This window comes from Mycteria americana, chromosome 9, assembly GCF_035582795.1.
Source record: "Mycteria americana isolate JAX WOST 10 ecotype Jacksonville Zoo and Gardens chromosome 9, USCA_MyAme_1.0, whole genome shotgun sequence".
In the NCBI taxonomy this organism is placed as follows: Eukaryota; Metazoa; Chordata; class Aves; order Ciconiiformes; family Ciconiidae; genus Mycteria; species Mycteria americana.
In genome coordinates, this window is record NC_134373.1 from 2,872,695 (window position 1) to 2,900,631 (window position 27,937).

Here is a 27,937-nt window from a genome sequence, read left to right on the forward strand (position 1 = left end):
AGGCTCCTTTTTTAAAAGGGTAAAAATCAAAGCTAGCGAGACAGGATTATAGCACATCACGTTTTGGGGGGAAAAATGCACTCCTCCGCAGAGCGGGTGGGGAAGGGAAAAGCAAGAAGTTTGGGGCAATGAGTGTTTTGCCAGCAATTGCATTTTTTGCCAGAAATCTCCGGGTGTCTGAGTTCCTTTGCCTTTTTTTTTTTTTCTTTCCCCCTCCTTGAAGCCCCAGCTCATATAATTAGGTGAGACTCTTGGCTATCGAGTTTTTGAAATAAAGTTCCTAGCCCCCGTGGTTTTGGAGGAAAAGCTTAAAAATGTGAACCTTGAAGGATCAAGATCATAATAAAAAGCATTGAAGGCGTATTATTTTTTTAAGCTGTAAGATGGCTACGTCTATTGCGTGATTTCTTTTGGTATACTGGATCAGTGGGGGTTTTTTTTAGGAGTAAGCGAGCTTGAGTACCTGTTGCTTTTTCTTTGGGGGGGTTGGAAAATAGTGTAAAATCAGCTGTAATTAGGTATGTTAATGTGAAAGAGATTCTTCATGCTGGCGTGGCTTACATCAGAAATTTGTCTGCTTCCTTTCAGTGCCTGATTCTCATCTATCTGCAGGTTGGGGGGGGGTGGTGGTGTCTCAAAAGCAGTAACTACCTTGTGTTTTGTTCTTGTTTAATACCTTAACTGAGACTTCACGGCCCGGATGGGAACCTCACATTTTTATTTCCATTAATGTGGGCGTTTGTACAAAACTTTTTTTTTGCCAAACTATTTTTTTTTTTTTTTTCAGCCAAGAGCTTTACCCGTAGAGTCCCAGCAGTACCGTCTCCATCAGTGCGTGTGGTTTTAAGGATCACGTTGGCTGTAACTCTGAAGTAATATACCTTTTTCTATAGACCTCAAGATACCGTTCCCAAGTCTCCAAGAGAAAGGGAGTAACCCTTGCAATTCGGTAAGTAAATTCAGGAATTAGAGTCAGAATGGAAAATTACTTTAGTTCTTTTATTCTGCAATGCATCACTCAAAAATAGCTTCTGAAATTAATAGCTAAGCAACCCATTGCATGCGTTTGAGACAAAAAAGTAGGAAGCTTTCTGAAGCAATTGAAATGCGAGCGACAAGATTGCTTGACATGTTGTGGAAGTTAATTATTAATCTGAATTTATTGCTCTCTTTTAGCACCTTAGTGCCACAGTGCAAAGGATGGTCTTTATTGTGCTAGAAACTATATTAAAGATGAAGTAATGCCTACTGCTTTACCCCCCCCCCCTCCCCCCCCCCCCCCCAAAAAAGTTGGAGGAAAGCAAACATCTTCCTTTTAAAAATGGGAAATTAAGCCACAAAAAAGTGATGTGCGTGCGAGTGTGCAGGGAGCCTGTTCAGGAGCTGAGGGGCTTTTTATTTTCATCAGTTTGTAGGGAACTTGAACAAAATAATGAATCGTGTTGCTGGGAAAAGTCATGCGGTAAAATTAATTATGAAGTAAGCAGAGCTGATATTTTTTTTGCATGGGAAAGGAGCCTGCTTTGTAGCTGAAATGGGAGTAGCATACAACTGAGAATAAGTTATTGGTTTAGCCTAAGAAAATAGACATTTATAAACAGAAACTGGGGAGTGTGAAATGTTCTAGTTTGCTATAGGTTTCCAGTTGAATCCTTGAGCTTTGAAGTAGTTTGAAGCAAGAATGATGCAGGTTTGCCTGTCCTGTTCAGACAGTGCTATCCTTAATGGACTGCCCTGTGATATATTTTCTGCTGTGGCTGCATCTATGCTTTGGGTTTGTCACAGCCACTCTCCATCCCCATCTCCAACTTTCTTCTTCTTTTCTTTGCTTTATCTCCCTTTTTGTCTCTTCCCCTGGAGCACCGCAGCCTGCGTTGCACGGAGGTCCAGCAGACCATTGGCGATCGGTCAACACCGTGAAGTATCTCAGTCTTTCCAGTCCAGGATCACGTGTCTCCGATAATCCCTACAGGCACTAAACCATCTGAGATCCCTAGGTACCACCAGAGATTAAAGGGATTTGTAGCTGTTATTCCACACGTTGTGTACTTTTTGTATAGCATCGATAGTGACTTCCTCATCCAGATCGTGTTGCGTTAAAAAATAAAACTGTGTTATTTAATCTATCCAGCAGGAATAGGGTGATGGGTTTTATACAGCATGTTCCATTTGGCATCTGTAATTCCTTAGGCTCTTGCAAACACGAGCTTAAAAGTTCTGCTGCCTTGGAAACTAGGTGCCATCATTTTTGAAAAAAGTCTTTTATTACGAGCTTAAGAGGCGACTAGTGAGCTTACAAGGGGATAACGTATAAAACTGGAGGGCCTTGTTCCTCTAAACGCAGGTCCCTGGCAAAGAGCTTAGTGCACCTGTCTCTTATTGAGTAGGGGCTTAAGTAAAGCAAGGAACATAATAGGAAAAATGTTCTGCCTTTGCAACTCGTATTTCAAAGCACTTACAAAGGTCTGGATTGTCCCTCAAGGCACAGGATGGAAGGCGGAGTGGGTTTTTTTTTGCGTGTTGCTGGCCCAAAGAGCATGCAAAGGGAGAGGCTGTGGGTCGGGCCTTTCTCTGTCATGTGGGATGGATGAGCTGAGGCTTTGGGCCACCGCTTGGGAGTCAAGGATCCTGTTGCTCGTTTGGCCATGGGGACAGACGTGAGGGATCTGTGCTGCACCTCCCTGGGGTGTAGGATATGATGTGCTCTACGAGGCACCTCTTGCTGACGTGAGGGGTTGTTGAAGGGGCCCGTTTGTGTGCTGCTCATGAGCTGGATGAAGCTGGGGTTGTGAAGAAGTGCTAGGAGGGTGGATTTTGCTGGATGTCTCACACTGAAAAACCACCTTGCTCTCTAGCCCTACCCTGGGGTGCTGGTGTCCCTCTCATCCTGGAGGGCTCGACAGAGGAGCTCTCCTGCAAGGGACAGTGGCTGTGACAGCACTTAGGGTAGGGCAACTGTTCCCAAATGGGGACCTGGTTGCAATTGAGTTGTACAGCAGACCTGTGAGTCCAGGAAAGTGAGAAGCAGGACCTCTGATGGGCAAGCTTGGGGAGATGTTGCTCAGGGCTTGCTTGCAGATGGGTGTTTGGTTTTCCTTTAGGCTTGGATTAAAGCATGTAAAGGAGCTCTGGGTGGCTCTTCACTGCAAGCTTGGGCACTTAGGTCTGCCTTGCGGCTTCAGTGCCGGCTTCCAGCTCACGCTGACACCCAGGAGGGATGGCTCTGCCAGCTGGGCTGCGCTGACCAGTTCATTTAGCCTTGAGATCAGTGGCTGAGCTATTTTGCCAGTTAACGTTAACTACCGGATCTACAGGAGGTTTGCTGCTTACTTCAAGGCTAAGTGAAGGGGATTTGTCGGCAGTCAGGTCTGTTAGGCTTTGATATAGCAGCAGCATGTTCATCAGGCCCGAGCGTGGTACATGGAGGAGGAGGATTGGAGCAGAATTAGAAGGTATAAAGTTCAAATCTAATTTGAAGAATTTTCCCTCTATCACTTAAATGTGGGAAATGTTCCTGTGGTTTCAGGTATGAAATGTCATACTTCATAAGGAGAGTGCGTTTTAAATCTCAGCCAGATACTAAATGCCATGCCACACTCCACTTCTCTCTTTTTTAAAAAGTAAAACCCCAAATCATCTCTCCTGAAATAATGTTGTTCAATAATATTAAAGCTTTTAAAAGAAGCCGGTTCAAATAGCTTCAGCTCTCTATCATTAGGAAACATCGGGGAGAGCATTGATTTTATTCTGTATTGATAATTGTTTGTCGGCATTCGGCTATCTAATTATCTAGGATGCTGTTCTTAAAGATGCCTACTGGCATAAATCTTGCAGTCGATAGAGATTGACAATTAACATGCACCAGATGTTTATTTTAGTGAGAAAGAAATAGAAAAAGGGATCGGACTCGGGATTCTGGCAATTATCCAAGTAATTTCTTAGCAGAGGTTTTACAAAACTGGTTGGCTTGAACATTTGGCTTCAGCTAGAAAATTTTTAATAAATTAACACAAACACTGTGTCAAGCTTTAGTCACTTAGGAGGACAAAGGTCGCTTCTATATTATTCTGCAGAACAAATACTGGAAACAAGTAGCATTTCTTTTGGTTGTGTAATGTGAAGATGTATTCAATATTGCACGTGAAATGGTACTTCTGGACAGACCCATTTCAGTTCTTTTAAGATATACAGATCCTCTAACCATTTACTCACTTTAGAGGCTCACCAGTCAGCAATTTAAAATGTTGTATATGTTTCTCTCTTATGATTTTGATGGAAAAATGACAAAAAGTTTGACTGTTGGTACTGGCTATATGTGCACATTAATCACTGAAAACCTCAAAAATTCATGTGTTTTAAGCAAACAAGGAGAAAACATGACATATCATAAGCTGCTATCTGCTCCTTTTGATTGGAATGGGATTTTAGCTGACCTGAGCCCCCATGTCTCATGCCGTGGTAAATGGGCAGGGGGTTTGGTGGGACCAGCCTGCCAGGGAGCCCTGGGTTGGTGAGAACTCAGAACAGCAACGTGCCGCTTTCCGTGGCAGGAGTGGGGTGAAGATGCTGGTCTCTGATCTGGTCGGTTTATACGTGTGCTGTTTGGTGGTCTTTCTGTTCACGGAAAAAAACAGCTGTGAGGTGTTATCATGAATTTATGGGGCAGCAGTCTTGGCTTCAGCTGTCCTACTCAATGCATGAGATGGAGAGGCTGTTGGAAAGTCCTTTGCTCCCCAGCTGGGGAGCTGGTGTTTCTGAGGATGACCAGGCTAGAGAAAACCATGAGTAAGGGGCAGGGGAGGCAGCTCAACCCTTCAGGGGTCAAGTCTGGGTCAGGAAGACCCTTTTCCAGACCCACTGTCTGATTGAAGGGAAGCGTTTGAGCTCCGGGACGTCGTGTCTTTAAAGCCAGCAACGGAGAGTGACTCAGGTCTAAAGGAGAAGGGGATGTTAGCCATCTGCTTTAGCAGTTCATTGCCCAGAAGAGAAGTTCATCTGTTACTTGTGCACGTAGGCTGTTATTTCATTGTGTTTTGTTTTGTTTTCCCTCCCACTGTCCAGTAAAGCACCTATTGAGTTAATCCTTTTCCATTCAACTCAAAAGCAAGGAAGTCAAACTCCTTGAGACGCTGAGCAGCTCAGCTCTCATTTCGACAGGTTTCTCTGCAGGGGGTCTAGCTGGTGTGTTTTGGAGGCTTCCAGAAGCAAAACTATTAAAGCAGGGAAGGGAAGATACAAGGGGAGGGAATACTTAATTTTGCTGGACCTAAGGACGACCTGAGTCATGAAACGTTAGTCTGGAAGGGGGAGATACCTTGGAGCTTCTCAAGTTGTTCTTGATGATGGTGAGAAATGTTCTAGAGGTTCCATTTTGGTGTACCTCTAATGAAAACTAATTTCATAAAAAAAAAAGCGTCTTACTAAATTGGATGCATCCTGCTTCATTTGTGCTGAAAAGTTAAAAGAAAGCAGAACAAAATGTCAGCAGAAAGTAACCCCAAAATACGGTGATTTTGTAGGGAGCCACAAGCCATCAGCAGCTGAAATTTGATGGCAACCTTTGGTTCTGTAAACGTGCTTGATGCATGGCGTATTCACTTTTCCGACCCCGAAGGCTGGGAAGCGCAGTGCTGCCTATGGAGGGAAGGAGGTTTCTCTGGAGGGTATCTGGGGAGAGGACCTTCTGCATCTTCTCTAAGCTCTGGAAGAGCCTCTCTTACTCTGCTGGCCACCAGGATCCAACCTTAAGTGCTGGAGGCTAAGATGGATGAGCAATTTCCACCATCCCTCCCCTATAATTGCCCATCTCTTTGCGTTTAGGCTCTAGGGACATTATATCCTGTATATGGGGACTCAGTTTCCATCTGGAGTGTCCCAGGATGAGTTAGGTTCAACTGATGTGGTTGCATGAATGAAACAAACCCAACAACTTATGCCCGGCTAATTCATGCGTTACAGCAAGAGCTCAAGGGTTAACGATGTCCCACCTAGAGCTGAAGGAACAATACAAGCCAAGCGCCTGGCCGTCAGTCCCTTCCACGTTGCACGTGCGTCACTTCTGCGTGGCAATGAGTGTGAAACTTCTTATTTTTTTTTTTTTCCTCCTCCCGGTTCAACTTCTCGCGCTATAAATAAACGGCGCAGTGTGAGAGAAAAATGAACAACAAGGGGCTGTAGTTTTTTAGGTGCCTGTGGCAGGATGTTTTCTTGATTATCCTGTTTCTTGTAAACACGGCGATGGCTTTTGTAGCCCAGATGTAGAGGCAGCCTGGGTTCATTGTTCGAACACCTGCTGTCCTTTCAAATGGACCCAACGCCAGCCCATTGATAAAATTCAGACTCAGAAACCTGCAGCACCAGGCTGAGCTCCTGTAGATAGCTCAAAAAAAAAAACAACCAACCCTTGAGGATCTGACATCCGCCCTGTTTTTTTTTTTTCTCTATTATATTTGATTGGGAGGGGAAGGGAAGCCCAAGATTATTTTTTTCCCCCCTGCTCTTGTTCTCACAATAGCAATAAAAACAATACTCTCTGGCTTTGAGGTGGTAAACAGCGTGAAATAACAACAATAGCTCACTTTGCAAGGATGCAGCCAAATTTATGAATGAAACTGGAGGTTGCAATTTAGTTTCCAGGCCTGTGTCTGCTTTTGGTATGATGAGATGAAAAAAAAAGCCAGAGAAAAAACAGCTCATAACTATTGTGGGGTTGTAGCTGGGAGTGAGCACGGGGAAAGATTTTTTTGAGGTGGAGAAAGGGTAGCATGGGGTTTTTCCTGCTTCCTGTATCGAGATCAAACACAAAACAGGTGAATCTGCTCAGTTAAACAGAGGCTTTGCAGCATTTTCTTTATCTGACACGAGCATACGGTGGTGTAACACCTTTGAGACTGCAGTCACAGCTCTTCCCATGTTGGCCACGTGGGGTAAATGAAGTCAGGTAGACCCTTGCTGGGACAGGACTGCTTTACAAGGTGCACAATAATACCACCATCCCTTGGAAGATGGGTAAAAGTTAGACCAAAGACACCAAGTACACTTGTTTCTCCAGGTACAGGTTAGTTATGCACCTTCTACGCACCTGAATGTTTCTTTGGTTGGGATTTGAGGACTAAAACCTGCTTTTTGGGGAGAGGAGACCCTCCCAGGCTCTGGAGCGAGAGGTTGGAGAGATAAGGTGCTCAGCCAGGACAACGTGTGGTTTAGCAGCCTCTTCTCACGTAGAAGACTTGTTTTCCACGGTGTTGTTCAGAGCAGGAGAGATTTTTCTTGTGTTGAGGTCTCTTGCATACTTCCCCGCTCCTCATGTGTCCCCCACCTGTGCCTTTGGCTGCACGAGCAGAGGAGACGTGCTGCAATTTATTTACTGCTGCTTTGAGCGGGGGATCGGACCAGATGGCCTCCAAAGGTCCGTTCCAACTTAAATCACTGTATATTTATCTTGCCGACAGAGTCAGAAGCCAACAGTTGAGTCCTTTACAAAGGCACTTAATGGGTCAAAGGCTTTCTCCCCCACCTCTGAAAATGAGATCTGGGACTGTAAAAGAAGGAGTCCAGCCCCCAGATAATTATTTTGCCTGAGACAGGTGAAATCAGGTGGCCAGACCTGCGTGTGCCGTGGCTTCATCCTGCTTGAACGGATGTGGCCAGCCCCTTGGCAGCCCCAGATGCTGTGCAGAGCGGAGGGCAGGGTTTGAAGGACTCCTTGCTCAGAGCATCCCACGTGTCCCCCGGCACTCCCTGGGCTGTTACGGGTGTCCTAGGAGAGAGGATGCCGCTCCATCCCTGGGATGAAGCCACGGAGGGACCCGTAGGCTGTTGGGGAGAGAGCCTGTCCTCCTGCTCTCACTCCTCAGCCCCCAGCCTGCGAGTGGGGTCCCAGGGAGGGAAGCACCTCAGGATAAACATTCGTGCGAACTGCCCTTTGCATCTGCCTTTAATTAAGCCACACACACAAAAACGCAGAGCGGCATGTTGGCGTGCGTCGATGTCCACGTGAGAGGAGCACACGCTGTCCCTCAACTGCGGAGCAAGCGGCATGTAGCGTGCGTGCCGTTATCTGGCTGCTGGAGGTTGCCACCCCGTAGGCACCATGGGCAGGAGAGCTGGCACGAGCCGACCTTTGCTGGAGCATGGGATGCATGGGGACCCTCCCGGGCTGGAGGTGGAACATGATAACCTCTCAACAGCCAGCACCTGGGAGGAATTTGTCTCTTGAATCCAATTACACCTGCAGACTGAACTCTTTTGTGTTCCTTTCAGGACGTGGCTCCGTCATTGCGCAGTCTCGCGTGTGCAGCTTTTCCTTTTTAGCCGGTGTTTTGGTTGGTTTGAACTTTCTTTTTAATGGCTGCGTTTAAGAGCAAGATAGCAAGGAGTTGGAACACGCTTAATGTCCTCAGCTTTCTTATGCACGCGCTTTCCGAGAAAATGCCTGTTTGCTGATATCATCTCCTATGGCACGATGTCAGAACTTTGCTACATTTACTAAAGAAGCTGCACAAACCACGCAAAATGCTTACATGAATTTTCCTAGCTTGCATAGGTAGGTGTCCTTGATGACCTTTCACGGTAATTATAGCAGTTAGGAGATGTTTGCCCCAGGCAAACCTCTCTCTAGGTCTTCAGCGTTGTGCACTTAGTTGCTTTGGATTTCCCCTTCCATGTTACTCTGCAAAATAGCATTGTGGCCACTAATGTCTTACTTTTCCCCTAAAATCTATCAATTGCTGTTGGGAGGCAGTGAAAGCTGCTGGATGTTTTCACAAAGAAACCAAATATGGTTTTAAGGAAGCATTTATATTTCCTATTTGTATTTTGCTTTTAGACCCTGCCTTCCAGAAACCCTTTTTGCCCAAGAAAAACCGAGACAATCAGACCGGTATTTCTTTTAAAACAGGTAAGAGCTGAAAGATTAACATCTGTGAGCGGCAAGTTTCCTTTCAAGCGATTCTGAGCAAAACCAAAGCCTTTTTGAAGTGGATTGCTGCAATCGCAGTTTGCCTTGCTTCCTGCTCGTGCTTTCGGCAGTTCATTTCTTAGGCACACCTCCCGGCATGTTGTGTGTGGTTACAGGCGGCAGGGGAAGTTGGAAGGCCAACAAGAGGCAAGGGGGCTTTAAAACCTTATTTATTTATTTTTCTATTTAGAATGCCGCTAACGAGACATTGTGTTTTATTCCTTCCTATCGTCAAGGTGCAATATTTCCCCCAGCATCAGCACTGATGGAGGCAGGGAAGGGTATGAAAGAAATGGGAATAGGAGATTTCATGCTGGGTGAGTCTCCAATTAGGGGTCCAGACTGTGGGCAGTGTTAAGAAAACAAAACAAAACAAAAAAACACCCAAAACTTGTTTAGTCTGCAGTTGGTAGCTGGTGGTCGGCTCTTAGTGTGAGCCCTGGGCGCTGAGCTGGGAAGCGAGGTGTCCTCCTTCTCAAGCTGGAGTGTTGGAGTATAGCTCTATCGCAGCTGCGAGATCACCAGAGCCAAAGCAGAGGCAAACGCGTGCTGGAGAGCTTGTCTTGGTGCCAGAGGGCAAGATACGAGGGCAGGGATGCTCCTTCCCCACGCCCACGCTTGCAGGGATGTTTGTCTTGATGGCCAGGTCCTTCCTTCTGCTGCCCTTTGCGATTTCTGGAGTGTTTGCTGCCCCGCGGTTGTGCTGGTGGAGCTGTCTCTGGGACCTTGGGATGCACCGGGTGAGGATGAAGGAAGATTAAGATGGCTTTGGAGCCATGGCCTGGGGCACTGCCGGATGGTTGGGATGTTGTGAGTGCTGAAGGCTGAAGACATCACTGCCCCACCAGCTGTCTGGCCACATCCATGAGAGTGGGAAGCACCTATTGAGCTGCTCCTGGCCTAATTAATAAATAAGATGTGTTCTTAGAGCGGGGCTCCGCCAGCTTGCTGAAAAGCTGTGACTTGCAGCAAGGCTGTGGCTTTGTATCACTGTGGTCATGCTAGCTCTTCCAGTGGTGCAAACTAAGTTGTTGCCTTTGGTGCCTGCTGTACTGCACCCGTTTACACCAGCGGAGAGGCTGAATGCCTGAATTTTGCTTGACAGCTGTTTCAGAGCAAGATGCCGTTCTCTTTGCTTGATCAGCGTGCGTGTAAACGTTTCTGTTAATTATGATAATGTAATCTGGCGCTGGGCTCTTGCAAAGACCTCCTCCTGCTGTTGAAGGTGGTGATGGAGACCCTCGCTGGAGTGAGTGATGAAGCAGCGTATGTGGGATCAGAGGGCGGGTGGGATCTGGGCATGTGAGCCATGCAAAACATGCTGGATGGCGAAGATCTGTCAGCTCTCTGATGTCCTCATGTGCGTGCGGAGTCTCATCGGTGGCGGTGGCCTCATACTGGCCTCACATCTCCTTGTGTGACTGCAACCGGGAAATGTACCTTCTGGCAAGGCTCCTTGTCCAGGTCTTCACTCTCCCACAGTAGAGTACCTTGGTCCTGGGCACACGTAGTGTGTGGACAGGTTGTGGACCAGCTCGTTCCTGCGCTGGAGGGGAGGAGGTCCCATAACAAGAGGAGAGAGGGCCACAAGAAATGGTAAATGCCTAAATTTTGGGTGCTGATAAGGGAGACCAGGCTGAGGCAGTCGTGTCTCCCTCTTGATGTGTGAAATGAAGCAGGGTTGTATCAGTAACATGGGTTTCTGGCTCTTGAGCTACGGCTTGGTTAGATGTGGTTCCCTCACTGAATCGCCTGTCTCATGAGCAAGGTCCTGGGTTTAATTAAAGCCTTAGTTTAGTTTTGGACCGTTTAAAATGCACTGGTACAGAGCAGCCTTGATGCTAGTTTTCCCAACGGCTTGTGTTGTTGTACGCTGTTTCCATGCGGATGGTACCTCTGGGCTCCGGCGTCGGTGCGATGCGCTCTCCTGTCCCAGCACGGAAGGACTCCTTGTGTCCTGAAGGGCTCACGCGTTAAGCAAACGAGCTTTGGCACCGAATCCAGAGGTTAGCGAAGAGCATATGGTCCCTAAGAGGTGCAGCTTGTATTGCTAAAAATGCCTGGAAAGCTGGATAGCAGCTTTTCTCTTTTACTAGTGCCTGGCCTGAGGAGGAGCAGGATTTAAGCACGTACTTAAATTTCAGCATGTGCTTAAGTGTTGTCCTCAATGGAGACCCTCTCGAGCTTTTGCTGAAGTGCTTTTCTGAACTGGGGCCAGCAGGCTGTGAAAGTCCTCTCTTGGCGTTTCTACCCCACTGCGTATACGCTCATTGCAGCTCGCTGGCTATTTACCGCAAGGAGAAAATCACTTCATTTAGTTGCAGCTTGTTAAATAACTGAGAGCAGGCAGGTTAGCAGACTTGCACATGAGCTGGGAGCGAGACATCTGACCTTGTCTCTTGTCTGTCTTGTTTCTATGATCCTAATTCTGCTCTAAATTAATTCTTTTGTTTAGCTGCTGGGTTGTGGGTTTTTTTTTTTCCCCCTCTCATTTTTGTTTTCGCATGAATGCTTGTCTCTATATTTAGGTCTGTCGGGGCGGGATGTTATGAATAATTGTTGATTGATATTATTAAACACTAACACGCTTGGCTGTGTTGCACTAATGATGGGGCTTTGGGGATATGCAAATCAATTAATTGCAGTAATTGCTGTAATAGCTATTTTGGAGGATTCTGTTGAAGAGCCCTTGGGAGGGCAGACAAAGAGGGAGACGTTTGAAAGCGCGAAGGAGAAGGGGTGCTGGAGAGTCAGTGGAGATGGCTCATTCAAGCTGCTCATTTGTAAAGTTGTGTTTTTATTGCTCTACAAAACCCACTCGCACCAAATCCTCTCTTGCTTTGTTTCAGAGTTACCCCAATGTGGCTACTCCTGGACTTTTCCCAGGGCTTCTTCTGCTGAGGTGGAGCTGAAGCAGCTCATGGGTGAGACAGAACCTTTTCCAGGTAACCTCTTGGCTTAGAACTATGGGAGATCTCCTTGGAAAACACTCGAGGAAAAGAAATGTTTCCAATACGAGGCCTTGGTGTCACCTCGCACTGAACGGTTTTGGTTTGCCGGCTGATTCTCGTTCATGACAAGGCTTTTTTCCCCTTCTGTGGCAACAACACGGGGCCTCACAGTGCGCACAGAAGGGACGTGAGATGCCTCAGGAACCCTTGTGGGGAGGCTGTGGAGGGAATGGGATTCGGGTATTGTGACAATGGGGAGGAAAATGTCTCTTCTGGCTTCTTCCCCATTCTATATGTGCTCTCCCTGCCTTTGTGTATTATTGTATGTTCTTTTGTCTGGGTTTCTATATGCAACGTGCTTTAGTCTCCGTGCTCTGGGGCAAGTGTTCAATGTGGTGCACAGATGGTGCTCCCAGAAATCCCGTTATTTGCTAATGAGATTTTGCGCAAAGCGTTTCCAGTGTTCTTTTCAACAGTCTGTGTGTTTGTGTAAATATGCCCAGACCCTCATCTTGCTGAAACACCCTTGCCTGTGCAGCTGAGAACGTGGCTTTATTTTTTATTTATCTGTTTTCTAATCCCTGAGAAGGACGTTAGACCTGCTTCTGTGGGAGGCAGCTGTTGCAGGATCCAGGCAGCATCGAGGTCTGTACCTGCACGTTGCCCGGTGAAGGAGGGTTGGTCCCCGCCGACTCTGCCAGATGTCACAACCCTCCAGGTGGCCTGGCCAGATACGTTGGGGCATTCCACTCTCATGCCCTTGTTACCTTGCTGGTGGTCCCGTCCTTACATTTCGCACTGATGTATGGCTGAGATATGCTTATCTATTCAGCGGCTTCCCTCCTGGTCCTGCAATGTTCAGCTATTATGCAGCTATTCCCCTCTCTGCCCTCTATTCTTCAAGTAGTGCTCAAAATCATGGTATAAATAGCCAAAGCCTAGAATATGTTGTTTTTATCACCAGAGGCCTTTCAGAATAGGTTAGATGTGTGCCTGGTGGGGATAATACAGTGCTGACTCTTCCACGGCGCACGGAGGTGGACTAGCTGACCTCCCGAGGTCTTTTCCAACCCTTATTTTTCCATCGCTGCATGACATTCACTCCTAGTGTTGAAATCGGTAAGTGGAGCTTTGTTTTGCGTCACGCTCGCTGGAGGGAGGTCAGGGCTCAGCGGCCGTCGTGACTAACAGACAGTTACGGGGCGTGTGTCAGGAAGTTCCCTGTCCGTCTGCGTGCTTGTGTGCTCCTCATCCTGCAAAATGCTCTTCCCCTAAATGCTTCTCAGGCTCTTCTGTGATGGGAAGGTGAGTCATATGAGGGCAGAGGTTCTCCTTTAGCTGGCCAAGGACTCCAGGTGGTTCCTCTGGAGCTGAAAAACCTCATTGCAACCCTAGTTCAGAAAGCACAGGCAGCCCAAGGCAGGAAACCTGCCAAGGACTGCTCCCATTATGGTACGGTGCCATTGAGCTGGCTGATTCGGATCAGGGGCTGGCCATGGCTTGCTGACCAAGCAAAGGAGAACCAGCTGTGGGGATGCTGCTACATGCAGATATAGGATTGATGCTTACAGCCCCACTGAGCTTCTCTGAACATCCAGGACTATGTTGTCCTCTAAAGTGGGGTCCTGGTTGCAGGAAAACCTCATGTCCAGCTGTGTGCCTGTGCCAGGGTCTAGCCCTGGGCTGGGGAGGTGTGTGAATAAAATAAGACTTGCGGTCACCTCCACAGCACCTGGATCGGTCTCCATGTTTTGTTTGGACATCACCGCACCTATTAAGCATCTGGCCAGCATGGTGTCTGTCCATCTGTAGTGGTTTTGTGACCACTTTGTCCAAAATTTAGGGACCATGGGGGATTCTGGAACACAGCACTCTGCATCTCTTCCAGCGACAGAGTTTGGGAAATAACGAGTTTGGGAAATAACTCTTCCAGCGACAGAGTTTGGGAAATAAGACCTAAAAAAGGTCTGCAAAAGATGGCAGAGAACCTGCACAGACACTGATCTTCAGCAATGTCCCGCTGTGATCTGATGTCCTCTGTGGGGTGGGATCTCTACAGGAAAACAGCTCTTCAGAGGCGTTCACTTTCTGTGCCCATTGCCAAATACTCCCCGCCCCCAGCTTGTGTTTTCATAGCCTCTCAATTTTGCTGATTTTTATTGCCCTTCTGATAAGGGTGATTAGATCTGATTTGTTTGAGTTATAGCCTGATGGCTTTCAGCTCGCTCAGACACAACACTGTGCTGCACTGGTTTCACACCAGCTTGCGTATGGGGGGAAGCGAGGAGGGGAGAGCCTTTCTCCTCCTCTGATAATAGCTAGCAGATGTGATATCATTACCAGGTCAAGGATCTGAAAGCATCAAGCAGCAGGAAAAAAGCTGTGCTGGGATGGCACTTTAAAGCTGTAAAGGGGAGGATGTGGCAGAGGCTGAATCATCCCGTGCTCAGCAGCAGGTCTGAGCGCTGCTCTGCAAGGTTTCACAAGCTGTGGTATATTTAAGTAGTCCTGGTTTGATGGTTTGGCCCCAGGAGCTATTTCTTTAGGTCTGTACTAAACCATTACCGATTTCTTCACAAAAATCAAGTCTGCCCGTGGCTCGTTTATATCTTGGGAGCTGTGTGCAGTCAGTTTGTTAGTGTGTCTTGTTTTTTCTGGAGGTGTGATGCCCCTTTTTTTTTTCCCTTTTTAGAGGCTCCTGGGCCTAAAGACTAGAAAGACTTTCCCCATGTAACCAGGTTTTGTCTGAGGTTGGTGACCTGCTGCGAGCCAGACCATGACGCACACAATATTAAAACCTGGCTCTTCTGTGTTATTGGGAGGGGTTTTTTTCCTAAAGCCCTTGCAGTAGCTTTCCAGGGTAGTTCAGAAAATCTGGGGCAGGTCAGATTGCAGATTATTACTGTGCCCTTGTGCCTTTGTCCTTTGATCTAATGGCTGAAAATCTGAAATAAGACATGATTCAGCTGTGGGTTTGGTGCCATTTTGGGCTCTGGGAGGAGGCTGAGTTCTGCCTGTAGGTGCATCTTTTGTGCAGGGCTTGGCCAGGTGCATCCCTGGGTCTTGCCTTCCTCATCCCCCCAGTCTCCTCTGCCAGGTGACTTAAATTGTAGTAGCAGATCCTTGTAGGATTGCTGTTTAGAAAACAGGCTCTGCTTTACCTTTGACTAGTGGTCTCAGTGAAAAGCAGTATGCTTTAAAAGCCATGCGGCAGTCCTGGGCTCTATACAGCCCTTGGAAAAAGAGCTTCCCAGGTGCTGGCCGAATGCGGTCATCCAGAGATTAAGTGATCGCTCCTAGCATGGGGCTGGAGAGCTGCAGGAGCTTTAAGGAGAGAACTGAGTGTACCTGCAGCATGCCAACAAAGGACAAAATACCTAAAAGTACAGGAAGAAGCCTCGAGGAGCTGCTGTGGGTAAGAGAGGACTGAGCCTTACTTGAAGGTGGGTGAGTTGCATCTTTGAGGGCTTCCATGGGGAGGAGGTATGGGAGTGGGCTGGAAGGGAGGATGTAGCAGCTTCATCTTAATACGGAGTTGTGTTTTGGGGAGGAACAGCTCAATGTTGGGCGGCTGTTACGTGCTCTAGTGGTGGCTTCGTGGCAAAAAATGTGTCCCTGTCTCATTCCTCTGCCCCACCCAGCCCCCCCCCTCCAGCAACGTGTCCTCCAAGTTAACTTTAGGATACGAGAAGCAAAGTCTACATGTTTAACTTAATGGCTGTTTTCAGTACATGCTGTGTGAGTGCAAAGCAGGGGTTGTAAATACAGCCAAGAAAATACTGTGAGGACACAAGTGTGTGTATGTGTGTCAGGAGAGGCTATAAATAGCGTATAGGTATGCATTCTATTACATTGTCGTTTGCTTTTCTCTTACGCTGATGGCACGTTTTCTGGCAGTGTAGATGGCAAGCCTTTCTATGTGGTATCTGCCAATATTGAGAGCACTTGTGAACTCTTATGCCACTGCTATTTGCCGTCCAACGGACACGGGAAGAAACCTGCAATGCTTCTAGTGCGCTTGCTCTCTCCCACCTCCCCCCTACATCTTCTTCCCCAGCTGACTTGACCAGGTCACTCCCCATCTTTGATTCTTTCCTCTTATTTAAAGACCTCCCGTGGCTGCATTGTCTGGAAAAGCTCTGGTAGAGCCTTCGGAGCCGTACTTCCACCTAACTAGAGAACACGCTCTCATTAACAGCCCTCGAGGAGGGTGAATATTGCTGCTACCTTCAAAGGAGAGTCAGAGGTGCAGAGCAAACTCCTGGTCCTCAGTCGGATGGAGCTCTGCTGAAGACATCAGCAAGATCAAAACGTCAGCTGGTGAGAACAGAAGTGATGCAGGTATTCCTCTGTGATGCAGGAGCTGCGGTGGCTTTGTGGTTCCTGGAGAGACAAGGTGAACTGGCTGTAACTAGCTTTGGTACTGGTAAAAGTGCAGCAGCCACTTGGGCGAATGGCCCAGCTACTTGCTTAGCCTCTCGGGAGGATTTCAACGTGCATGCTGAACTCCGCTGTCAGCAGTGACTGCTAGTTACCTTAAAGTTAGCTTAGGACTGTCTGTGCCATCTGCAGCTGCATCATCTGCAGAAGAGGTGTACCCTCAGTTGCTGTCAAGTGAAACTGCGCTGAAGCTTGGGAGCCAAAACCCTCTTCCCAGCTGCTATCTGAACACCTTTGCCAGGCGCTCAGTCTCCTTCCTCAAAGTTGCACCTCGATGGATGAGCTCCAGATGGTTGAGTGGGAACCTTGCCAAGCATGGAGGGCTATCAGCAGTGTTATGGATGGCTGTAGGCTTCCTTCTGGGAAGTATGTAAAGATCTGTTGGCTTCTTATTTTAGTCCCCTAAAAGAGCGCTCTCATAACTACTTTTGGCTTTCCTTTTAGCCTAATGAGTTCTTCTCCCTTTTCCAAAAAGTCTGAGGCGAGTCAGTCCTAAACTATCCACAGCATCTATTTGTCTGATTTCCCTCTTCTCTGGAAGCGTATCAGATGAGTGCAGTGGGGTGGAGGTAGGTTGGACTTTGGCCATCCTTTGGCTCCTGCCATGAGCGCATAGACTTTTATCTTTTCAATGTGACCATTGCGGGGGGAGGGGGGGGAAGGAAATTAAACCACAAACAACTGCATTAAAATAATAATCAAAGCCTCATGAAAGCACACAAAAACCTAGTAAACTCTCTGTTCTTTGAAACTTGAATCTTGTCTCCCCCGTCAAGGTTAATTGTTGCTGGGTTCAAACCATGGACAAGCTTTCATTATGACTGGAGGTCTGAGCCATGGCTGGGCCAGGTTCATCTGCCGGGTGGTGGTTTGTAACAGGGTTGAATTTGGTCCAGTCTGTTAAGGAGGGAGTTTCATCTGTAACTGTGCATTTCATTATATTTGTGGATTTAAATCTGACCTTTAATGTTTCTTGAGTGTTTTCTCCCAGGGTTATAATCTGTGGAGCTATTTTAAAGGTGATCACTTTATTTCTTTCCATATTATGTTGAAGACTACAGTATGGCAGTGTGGTCAGATCTGGAGAGCAGATCTAGGGACAAGTGATAGAAGGTCCCCTAACGTAAGAGACCCTTCTAGTTTACGTGGTGGGGAGCAAATAGTCTGTTCTGGGAAGCAGGTCCTCCTCATTTCCTCAGTTCTCAGTTAATTAACCTACCAAGAGCCAAAGAATGATTTTTTTTTTTTTTTTTTGACTGCTGCAGAGTCGCTGTTGCAGCCCAACCTGCATGTTCAGGATCCCAGCTCTTCTAGTTGTAGTTTTCGCTCCTGCAGCTCGTGTTCTTCTGAAGGGGTGCTTGGAGGAGATGGGCCATTAAGAGCGTTAACAGTGGAACAAATACTAAACTACATCACAGTATTAAAAATGCATTAATGAAATGGGCATAATGAGTATTGAAAATAGTTTTACACACCCTTGAGCTAGGAAATATACATATACTAAATGGCATTTCCCCCCTGCCCCCCACAGAGTCATGTTTTCAACTGGCTAGGTTAATTTGGGAGACAGTATTTCACATGCAAATAAGTTGGGATTATGGTTCTGCTTGGGTAAATCACGGAAACTATTCAGTGCCTCAATTTATTCAACCTTAAAAGGGGGTTATTGGTGTTGTCTTCACCTCTGCGCTGTCTCCTTAGATCCTCAAGCACAAAAGGGGGCTGAGGAGATATTAGAAGAAAAGAAAATGAACTTATTTTCTCACTTTCAGCCGTCTTTATGAGGTGGGTGAGAGAGTTGCTCCTATCAGTGCTGGAATCTTTCCTGGTATTTGTTTTAGAACTAGCAATGGGGAAAACAAGCTTGCTTTGGAAACAGTTTGGTGGTGTGGTCCCCCACCCGCCCCAGGAATTTTTATTACTTTTATCAGAATTTTCAGATTTTTTAATACCAAACAAAATTCGCTAATTCCTATCCAAACTCCTTTCCCAGAATTGCGTAGTGACTTTGTAAAGCATCTTTGAAAGCATTGATTTTACAGGACTGAGCCTTCGGTGGTTTCCAGGTTCCCCTGGTGCAAAGCAGCGGAGCCGTGGAGCTATGGCATTGTGTAGCTGCCGATGCCTCAGAGGAGCCTCTGCCCAACAAAAGAGCCCAAAGTGCTGCAGGACGGGGCATGCAGGATTCTTCCTTTGCTACAGAGGTGCTATTTTGACACGAAGAGCCCTCAAACACAGCTAATGGGATGTGGCCGGCCGTGACTTGACATGATTGCTTAGCATTACATCTCCATCTTTTCCCCCAGCCCACTTCTTTCCTGTGGCCTGTTTTCATTTCCTTGCTAATTCAAGCATGTCTAATGTTAGCACGAGGAATTTTCGTATAGTGCAGATAGGTCATGGAGATCTGCCTGAGACTGTATTTTACAGGTGACATCCATAAATACAGGTGGGGGAGTAGGACAACAGCAAGGTCAGGGGGATGGGACCTGTGAGAAATGCTGTTGTAGATGGCGGGGAAGTCTCTGAAGGTGAAATGCATAAGAATAACTTGCAGCAGGGGGTGAAATGAGGTTAAAACACTTGGAAATGGGTGCAGGTGGGTGCAATCCATGGGGATTTGTATTACCTTCTGCTGTCAGAGAAATGCGAGCGCCCGTTCCCTGTCTGCGGGCACCAGCCTCTGGCACCGTGTGCCATCACGCGCTGTCCTTGGCCAGCGCAGAAGTGCTGGCGATAAGCAGGTGTCCGTCGCCGGCGTGTGGAAAGAAGAGTCAGCTTGCCTTGCAAACGCTTTCCCCAAAGACAGCGTCAGCCGTTGCATTTGTGGGGTTTAGTCCATTCACTCTTGCTGTGAATTACAGAAACCAGACCTCTCGTTTTTGTATGGACTATATCCACTAGCAACTAGCTGGTGCTGGTATTTGATATCAGCTGGGAACCAGGTCAGGAAGCTTTGATTTTCTTTTTTTTTTTTACTTTTTTCTTCTTTTTTTTTTTTTTTTTTAATTTCCACCACCTTCTCAGCCTTGCTCCCCACACCCTGCTTGGTCTGTCCAGTTCACCCACTTACACGTGCCCCAGCAGTACGCCACGGGTAGGTGGGAGCTCACTTGGCACAGGGGCTTATGCAGTGCCAAGCTTTAGGAATTTCCCCGACGTGTCTCACTTTGGGCAGTCTGAACTCAGCATCGTTTCTATGAAGCTGGAGAAAAAGGCGCTGCGTAGCTCTGGAACAGTCTTTTTTTTTTTTCAGTCTAATGCCTTTCCATCCCTGAAAACGGGTAGATGTACGATTTATTAGAAACAATGCTTAGAAAGCTAAGGGCTGTAGCTTTTAAATGTCTTGTGTGTTTATTTTTATGAACCACCCCCCCCCCCCATGTTTCCTCCATTAATGGATAGTATTTACTTTAGGTACAGCAGAAATCTGATGTTGAGATTCAAATTAAGTAAATCTCCATTTATGAAAGCCCTAAGCGCCTCTGTTTCCACATCTTCATGGTCCATTTAGGCTCTATGTCTGTGTCAGAGACTTAAAGCTCAGCAGCCTGAGCTCGGATCTAGCAGGAAGGGAACTAACCATTGGTCTGACTTTTAGGCTGTATTAAAGGCTGGTGCCACGGAGGGGTGTGAAAAGCCTTTCATGTGGCGGGAGGAGGACCCTCCAGAGCCAGCCTTGGTGGAGGGAAGTCTAGGAGCAAAGCGAAGACAGGAATCCAGCCCGTTAGAGGCACAAGATAAGGTTTCACTTCTGGGGGTTGGTTACTTTGCTAAAGCAAACAAAACCTTGGTTTTGACTTTGCTCATTTGTTTTTTCTTGTTCTGGAAATGTATCGCTTTATCAGGCAGTGCAGGAAGCTTCCAAGAACTCAGTTTGCAACAGGATGCTCGAGCAATTTCTTTTCATTTTAAAGAATTTCTGTGTCCTGATTCCAGTAAGCTGAGCACAGACCACCGGGCAGTCCTCTTACAGATTTAGTGTTTTGGGGACTTAGTCACCAACAACGTCGGCCTGCAATATGTTGGGGACTTAGTCACCAACAACATCATCCTGCAATACGTTATGCATGGTGCTCATCGCTTTACCCAACCCCAGCGGCATGAGAAGGCAGTTTCATGTCTATGTTTGCTGGATCACGATGAGAGTACGCAGCGTTTTGCAGGGTGAGGTATGAGCGCGCTGCTCTCCCTGGTCTCCAGTTTATTAGCAGTCTCCGAGTAACGACGTTTAAAGGAAAGGTGGCACCTATCTCTAGTGCCAGCGCTGTTTCCGAGCTTTGTGTCCACCTCAGTGTGCCTGTGTGCCTTGCAGCAAGGATCATTAGCAGATAATTGCCCCCTTCTGAAATCAGGTGAAGCCTTTGGACTTGCCTTTGATTCGTCCGGTGTCAAATGAGTACTGTAAGGCTCTCGGCCCTGTCCAGAGAGGATTAGTTCCCAAGGATCTCAAGATGAGATAGGTTAATAGCAACTGTGAAAATCTGTCCTTTCTTTTTTTCTAGCACTTGATGCTGTATGAAGGTGGCTGAACCAGTTTTAGAAGAGAGGAAAGCGATTTGTCTCTGCTCGCACAAGCAGATTTTCTGGCTCCGTCATACCCTTTTCCAGTATTCTAGTACTGGTTGTATTATTCTGAATCCATATTAACTGGAACTGGTAATAATAAAAGTAAATAATTAGCCAAAAGTCAGCCCAAGGAAAAAAAAAAAAAAACAACCAAAAGCTCCAGAAGATGTTGACATCTTCCCACCCCCTCCAGTGTTGAAAATATCAAAAAACCCTTGTGTACTGTGGGCTTTGGAAGAATGGGTCAGCAGATGAGCACTGCTGCTGTTAGGCGGTGCAGGGGCTTGCACCCAGATGCCCCGGGTGATGGTCGCAGGGGGCTCTGCCCTCTGCTCTCCCCTGTGGAAGCCTCCCCGCAGCCGTCTTCCCATCCTAGAATAACGAGGCCCGTTCCTGCCTAAACAGATCACGTTAAATACCACACCTTTTCCCCATCTTCTCTGCCAGGCGGAACCCACCCTGAAGTGATAAGCGTTAGCGTAAGCAAAGCTAATTCACTAACTTATCTCCAGTGTACCGTATAATTGATTTCATCAAATAAAATCGGTGTAATAAAGCTCTGGAAGTTAAGGGAAAGCTACAGCTTAATTGTAGTTCAGCCAAGAATCAATTTCTCATTTTCTTTCTTGTTTTCTGACAATTTCTGCTTGTTGGTGAGGGCCAGAAAGGATGGAGGTTTTACAAATGTTGGTATCCTCTGTATCACTGGCATTTCATATCCAGGCTACAAATGAAAGGACAATTTTGCAGATATTTTTTGGATCAGTCACAATAGGGAAATGTCTGGGTCAAAACAGTTGTCCAGCAATGAAGAGCTTTTCCCCCGTGTAAAGCTAAATACGGTTTTTATCTGTAAATTTGTGTTTTGGTTCTTTCTGTAGTTTCCCCTGCATCCAGGGTTAGGGAAGAAATGGATTAAGACTAGCTTTTTTTACAGTGTCTCCATTTCAGAGATGCAATAAAAATTTAAAGCACAATAAGAAGTTAAAATGTCAGCCCTATTTTGCTGAGAGAAGATGTTTAGGAAATGTTTTAGATAAAACCTCTGCAGCGAAACCCTGTAGTCATTCAAGCTGATGGATATATAGCTTGCTCTTTTTTTTTTGAGTTCAGAATACATGCCATATCTAGGAGAAAAAAGGAGGGATTGGACCACATTTTCTGGGATGCCTGGGTAGTTGGAGAAGTGATGGATGCTGTAGGTGAATGGCTGTTGCATAGGCAGAAATTGCCTGTGAAATATATGCTGTGGGAGTCCAGCCCATCCAAAATGCAACATGTAGTTTTTTCTCTAGATGGAACTGTTTGCCTTCTGGGTGCTTTTTTAGAAATGGCTTGGATCTATCCAGTGGGTATGTCAGCCGCAACTTTTGAAAGCTTTATGAGGCTGTTTCTTTTAGAAAATCTCCGTTCTGCTCCATCTCTCAATTTGTTGCTGCTTTTCATAACCAGAGTGAACGCAAGAGACATGTTTTGGCCAAGTTATAAGCCTTAGGCTTTTCAGAGGGAGATGCTGAGGGGAGTGGTGAAGTGAGAACTGGCATCTCCTCTCCCTAATCTTGTCAGCCTTGGGATTTCAACATGGGCCGAGTAAGACGTGGCTGCTTAAATGGAACCATCTTCTCGATTCAGACAGCGCATCTCGCTGGGGCACTAGTTCCTATCCAGGTAGGTCGAACGTGCCAGATACAGCAGCCTGGGTTCAGCAGGGGTTTTTTAAAGCAGTCATAGCGTTGCAGGCTTTTTATTTTGGGGACGCCTCATGTTTGTTCTGCAAGCTGAGAGATTGCACAGATCCGAGACGGTCAGGAATGGAAGGAGCAGGAAAAATAAGAGTGCTATCCAGAGCCCTAAATTTCTCTTATCTACCATCCACCTTGGGTTCTTGAGCTGACCTGCAGCCCACGTGCTGCAGAGCTGGGCTTCTCCTTACTTGCTTTGCTTACACAGCTGTTTTTTAAGTATGCTCCTGAAAAACATACATTCAGTACATCGTCGCCCTGTTATTTCTTGTGTGTGGGATCAGCAGTTTGCAGCGCGCACCTTGAATCCCATAAGACGCTAGAGCTACCCTGAGAAAGATCGCCTTAAAAAAAAAAATCCTTCACCAGGCCAGCTAAGAGGAAAATGCAAATGGAGACTGAAAGGTACAGCGTCCCTGGGATGGGCGGTGTTCAGCCAGGTTGTAAAAAGGCGGTGGATCCGGAGGAGGTTTTGGTCTGCAGGGAGAAATGGCGACGGGTGACATGGCTGGCTTTGTGCAGCTCATTACGTTCCCGTTGCTGATTTCTAAATGGAGTCCTGTTGCTGAGAGAGACCAAGTTTGCTTTTACTAAAAACATAGGGGTGGATTTTTTATTTTTCTTGTACCGAGGTATGTAACTTTAGATGGCCATCTCTGTGCCCGGACACCTCTGAGATCTTTTTCCACTGACATTCACCTTGACAGGCTACAAAGAGGTAAAAACTACAGTGGCTTGCCGCGTCTTGACTAGTGTCGTGCTTTGATATAAATCCTCAGGGTAAAAAAAACACCTTGTGCAGCAAAAGCAAAGGCTGGAGTAGCTTTCATGAGGCAGGCTTAGTTCCCCTGGAGGACTGACATCCCCATTTTTGAGGCCTAATTGCACGAAGTCTCCTGTGATAATTTCTTAGACAGTGAGGAATAGTGGCTGGAGCCAGCTTCTGGCATTGAGCGGTACGAGCCCAGTGGGTCAGTGTAGTGTCTTGATAGGGCAACAAAGAGATCCAAAGACTTGGACAACAGTGATCCCATCGGATGTGGTTATAGCTTTTTTTTTTTTTTTTCATCCATTGCTAACACAGATTCCTTGGGTTGATCGATAGTAAAATGCTTCACTTAAAGGTGCATTTCCCTTGCAACTTGTAATGCTATTCTCATGATAAAGGAGTGCTCTTGTATGAAGCTATTGCTGGTTTTGAGTGGAGGCAGTGCTAGTAAGAGTCAGCGGTCTGACGCCGGGCTGATGTTGTCAGCTTGGCCGCGCAGGGCTATTGCAAATACCCATCAGCAGCACCTGCCTTGGTGCTAGCCCGGAGAGACCGCAGTCCAGGCTCCCTGACGCTACCCAGATCTGCAGCAGTAACCCGGAGGCGTTGTGTTAGGAGCTCCCTTCCTTTGCTCCAGATCGCAGGATCAACCAACGCCGTGCTTCCTACCTGCGCGTTATCCCACGCCGAGGGGGAACTGGCTGCGCCTGGGGCTGCCGACATATGCCTTCCTTCTTCACTTTGCCGGTCATGTAGTGTCACGACCCCCCGGCTCAGCTTGTAGCAGTGTGTGGGGTATTGATTTCTGTTTCACAAAATGATAGCCTTCAAAGGATGGCTGGGCATAATGAGTTGGGCAGCTGCCAATAGCTCCGTGTCACCAAAAACCTGTAACTCTCCATGTGTTAAAGCTTTCCTGCTCCTCAGTAGTTCAGATGGCTTTGTGTCTGTAAGAGCAGGCACAATTTCTCAGGTTCTTGGGGTGCACCTACATCTTCTGAACCCTTTTTGAAGCTATTTCTGCGTTTGATTTGACAGCCTAAAACCTGCAGAAGGGAAGAATGTAGCTGGTTTGTAGGTATGCAACCCCCACGTTTAACTTGGACAGCATAGCCCGCTTATAAACCTGAAGTAACAGCCGTTTTGAAAGCCCTCTGCAGTATTGATTTATATTTTTCTGCAGCATCAGCATCACTTTAAAGGACAAGGGATTTTATAATGCAGTTGTAAATTATTCCTATAAGTATCTTAAGTGCCTCATGGGAGTGCATGATCACTCATGATGCTTTGTAATTTATTTCTTCTCATGTTTTTCAGCTGTGCAATAAACCATTTGTAAATACCCAGGAATGAGGGTCCTGACAGATGGCACTGACATGCACCAGGCTCGCATGAAAACCCTTGCATCATTTGCGGGAAGGAGAAAAGGAAGATGGAAACGATAAGTCTAAAATTTTCCCGAACCTGTGTGGCAAGTGTGTGCCACTGAAGCTCCTGAAAAGGCTATAAACATGGTAATTTTGCTTCCTGGATCCTCTTCCTGGGGTCCGCACTGGAATCTCTCCTTGCTGTGTTGTGGCTCGTGCTCTGACGTTAGCTGCTCTCCTGACCTAGTAAAACTCTAGGCAGGTGTGAGCCAAACCTGCTCACAGCAATTAGCATCAGTGCTTACATCCCCCAATTTGTGCTAATATGTATCCTGGTGATGATGTACAGGTGAAAGACTTAATGGTCCTGCTGCTCCTCTGAGAAGCAGGGGGTTTTGTGGAAAGGACTGTCTCTGCCAAGTACAACTGCTGCTGCTGGGACTCAGCCGCGAGGCAATGAAAAGCTCAGGTTTTTCTATGCAAGTCTGGGTGAGCAATTCCTTTTCTCAAAGTGTTTAATTCTCTGTGGACATAATCAGTTGTATTTTAAAACTATAGAGCTTTACCGTCGGTGGTAAGAGTGTGTTTGTCCAGGTCTAACCTTGGATGGCTTGGACAAACATAACTCGTATTATCTTCAGCAGAGCCATGTTTTGACTCTCAGTAGTGTTGTTTTACCCTCTTTCTGGTTAAGTACTTGATGGGCTGTTTCATGTTGAGCTGCTAGCACCAGGTCCTAAAGGACGTCAAAAGTGACCGTCCCAAGTGTGAAGTTTCAGGTGTAACTTGGAGAAGGCCTCAATGACCAAATGTCTGCAAAGGATGAAAAGCCTCAGTTGCTTCTTGCTGGTTGAGGGAGTCTTATGTCAACCCAGATAATTTTTGAGAGTAAATAAATGGCTTTGTTTTCCATTATTTAAGAGAAGCCCAGCATGAAATTTGCTGGAAGAGGGCTCTGTTGACTTCTAAAATGGCAGGCACCTGAAGAGACTTTACAGTGCAAGAGTCTCGAAGCTCAGCAGCCCTGTGTAACTGCTCCCCAGGAGACTGACCATCAGAGGCTTTGAATGAGCGCATCAGATCTGCTGTGCTGTCTTCAGCCATTTCTCTAAACTGCTGCTTTGCTTTCCCAGTGCTCCTTATCATCTGTGTTACGTAGCTTTTAAGCATGATGACCTCGAAAACACTTGTAGCCACTTAATCTGGCTGTGTTCCCCTGTTAAAGTTCTGTGTTAATCTGTGTGGATTTGTTACGGGGATGTAAATGCTGGTGGAAATCTTACAAGGGCATGTTTTTCTTGAGTGGGGAGGCCAAGAGATTGCTGTTCAGTAAGTAAACAAAGAGAAATAATCTTTATTTCTGGCTTGATGTTGGGATTTCTAGCTAACCGCTCTTCCAGGTGCGCTTGCTGAATGCCAGTAAATTCTTGTAGGTAAGGCAGGGCATGGTGGTCCTTTGACAAAACAAATCTCAAGGGGCTGAGATATCATCAGAACTCCCCCCGTCTGCTTATATTAGCTGATGCAAAACTGGTAGTGGTTGTATCGCTCGCGGCATAAAGTAAATACCAGTCATGGCAGAACATTGATCTCTGTAGCAAAGGAATTGTTCGTGGCACGTTGACCTGCCCCGAACTCCGGGGCAATCACAAAGCGTTATTGATAGTTACAGCACAAATGCAGTAAGCAGTACTTTTTGCTCTGTGCAAACATACTGTGTGTGCTTGTGAGACCAATTATGAGTCCCAGTGAGTGAAATTCATTCTTGTTTTGCTTATGACCTCCCAGCGTGTCCTCGCTTGCACAAGAAGTTGTTCTGAAGTGACTGGTCATGGGCTCCAGATGTTTGCCCCACCATGGCTGGCTGTCCCTGCTAACCAAACACCTGTCTGTGCTAATAAATACTTCATGCCCAGATCTTGAAGAATAAAACAAAATGCCTGCCTTGAAAAACCAGGAAAGCCCCAAAAGCATGTGTAATGTCTGTTTCGCAAGAGCAATCATCCTTGATGTGTGGGCCTCTTGCCTTGAACAATTAACTGCTTGGTGAAGATCTTGCAGACCTATTGGAAATGCCTTTTGACCCTGCTTTCATCCATCTGGCCATTAATAGCTCATTCAGGGATCCAGAGGATTTAGACCGACCAGCAGAAATTGCAGCTGGCCTGGTGGCTATCCTGCTGCTTGCAGCTCTGTCTCCTGGCTTCATGTAATAATTCATAAATAACCCTCCCTTGCTTCTGGAGCCGGTTGTGGGTGTGTGCCGATTACACTGCTGTGGTTGACATCAGCATCTCAACTCTCATCATTGCAGCCTGGCTTAAAAAACAAATACATCTTTTCTTTTTCGTGTCACGATGATGATTAACTCCTCCTGTTTCTGTGCAAGAAACACGATGGGCCCGTGCAAGAAAAAAGTAATCCACTTGGAGCAGCTGCCTCCGTTCTCCTCTGGCCCGACTGTGTTTCTCAAGATACAGGAGGGATGCCAATGAAGCAATGTCTCTCCTGGGAGAGAATTGCATGAATCATGTTAACGGAGCTCCAGCAGAAAGCTTCACCCACAAAGGGTGGGGAGTAGCAGTTGATCTAGACCAAATGATGACTTAACCTTGCCTGAAAGTTTTAAGATGTCGTTCCTTCGATTTTATTTTATTTTCTTTTTCCCCCTGCTGGAAAACTGAAATATTTCCATGAAACCCAACATGAAAACTTCAGTGGTGGGGTTTTTCTTTGGTTTTTTTTTATTTCCCTATCCAAAGCCTGCCTGTTGGAAAGCTCCCCACCAGCGCTATTGGTGGGCCAGGGAATTTTCCAGGGCTAGCCTGAAGTTTCCATTAGGCAATGCAAGGCGTTATTGGGGTTTTTGTTTGTTTGTTTGTTTGTTTTTAAGACAACCAAGCAAAACAGCTGCTGGTGAGAACTTTAGTACCTGATTTGTCCTCGTAAAATTATCTGCAAAGTGAGAAGGCATTTTCCAGAGCTATCTGCAACTTGCTTTTAAAACTGAATTTCCTCTAATGCCATAAGTAGGAGTTAATAAACAGCTTAGGTGTTTGTTTCATTTCGAGTGTCTAATCGGTTCTCAATTTGTTTCAGATGAGACATGTTAAATTTATCCCATGACTCTAAATATAATC

At 46.6% G+C, this 27,937-nt stretch overlaps 1 long non-coding RNA gene across 1 annotated transcript in view; it reads left to right on the forward strand.

The window, feature by feature from the left end:
* Nucleotides 1-787: 787 nt before the first annotated feature.
* The window catches only part of LOC142414359 (uncharacterized), a 31,177-nt gene continuing 4,027 nt past the window's right edge, over nt 788-27,937 (forward strand). The window contains exons 1-2 of the long non-coding RNA XR_012777037.1: nt 788-872; nt 24,748-24,944. This is a non-coding gene — a long non-coding RNA (uncharacterized LOC142414359). The remainder of the gene's footprint in view (nt 873-24,747; nt 24,945-27,937) is intronic.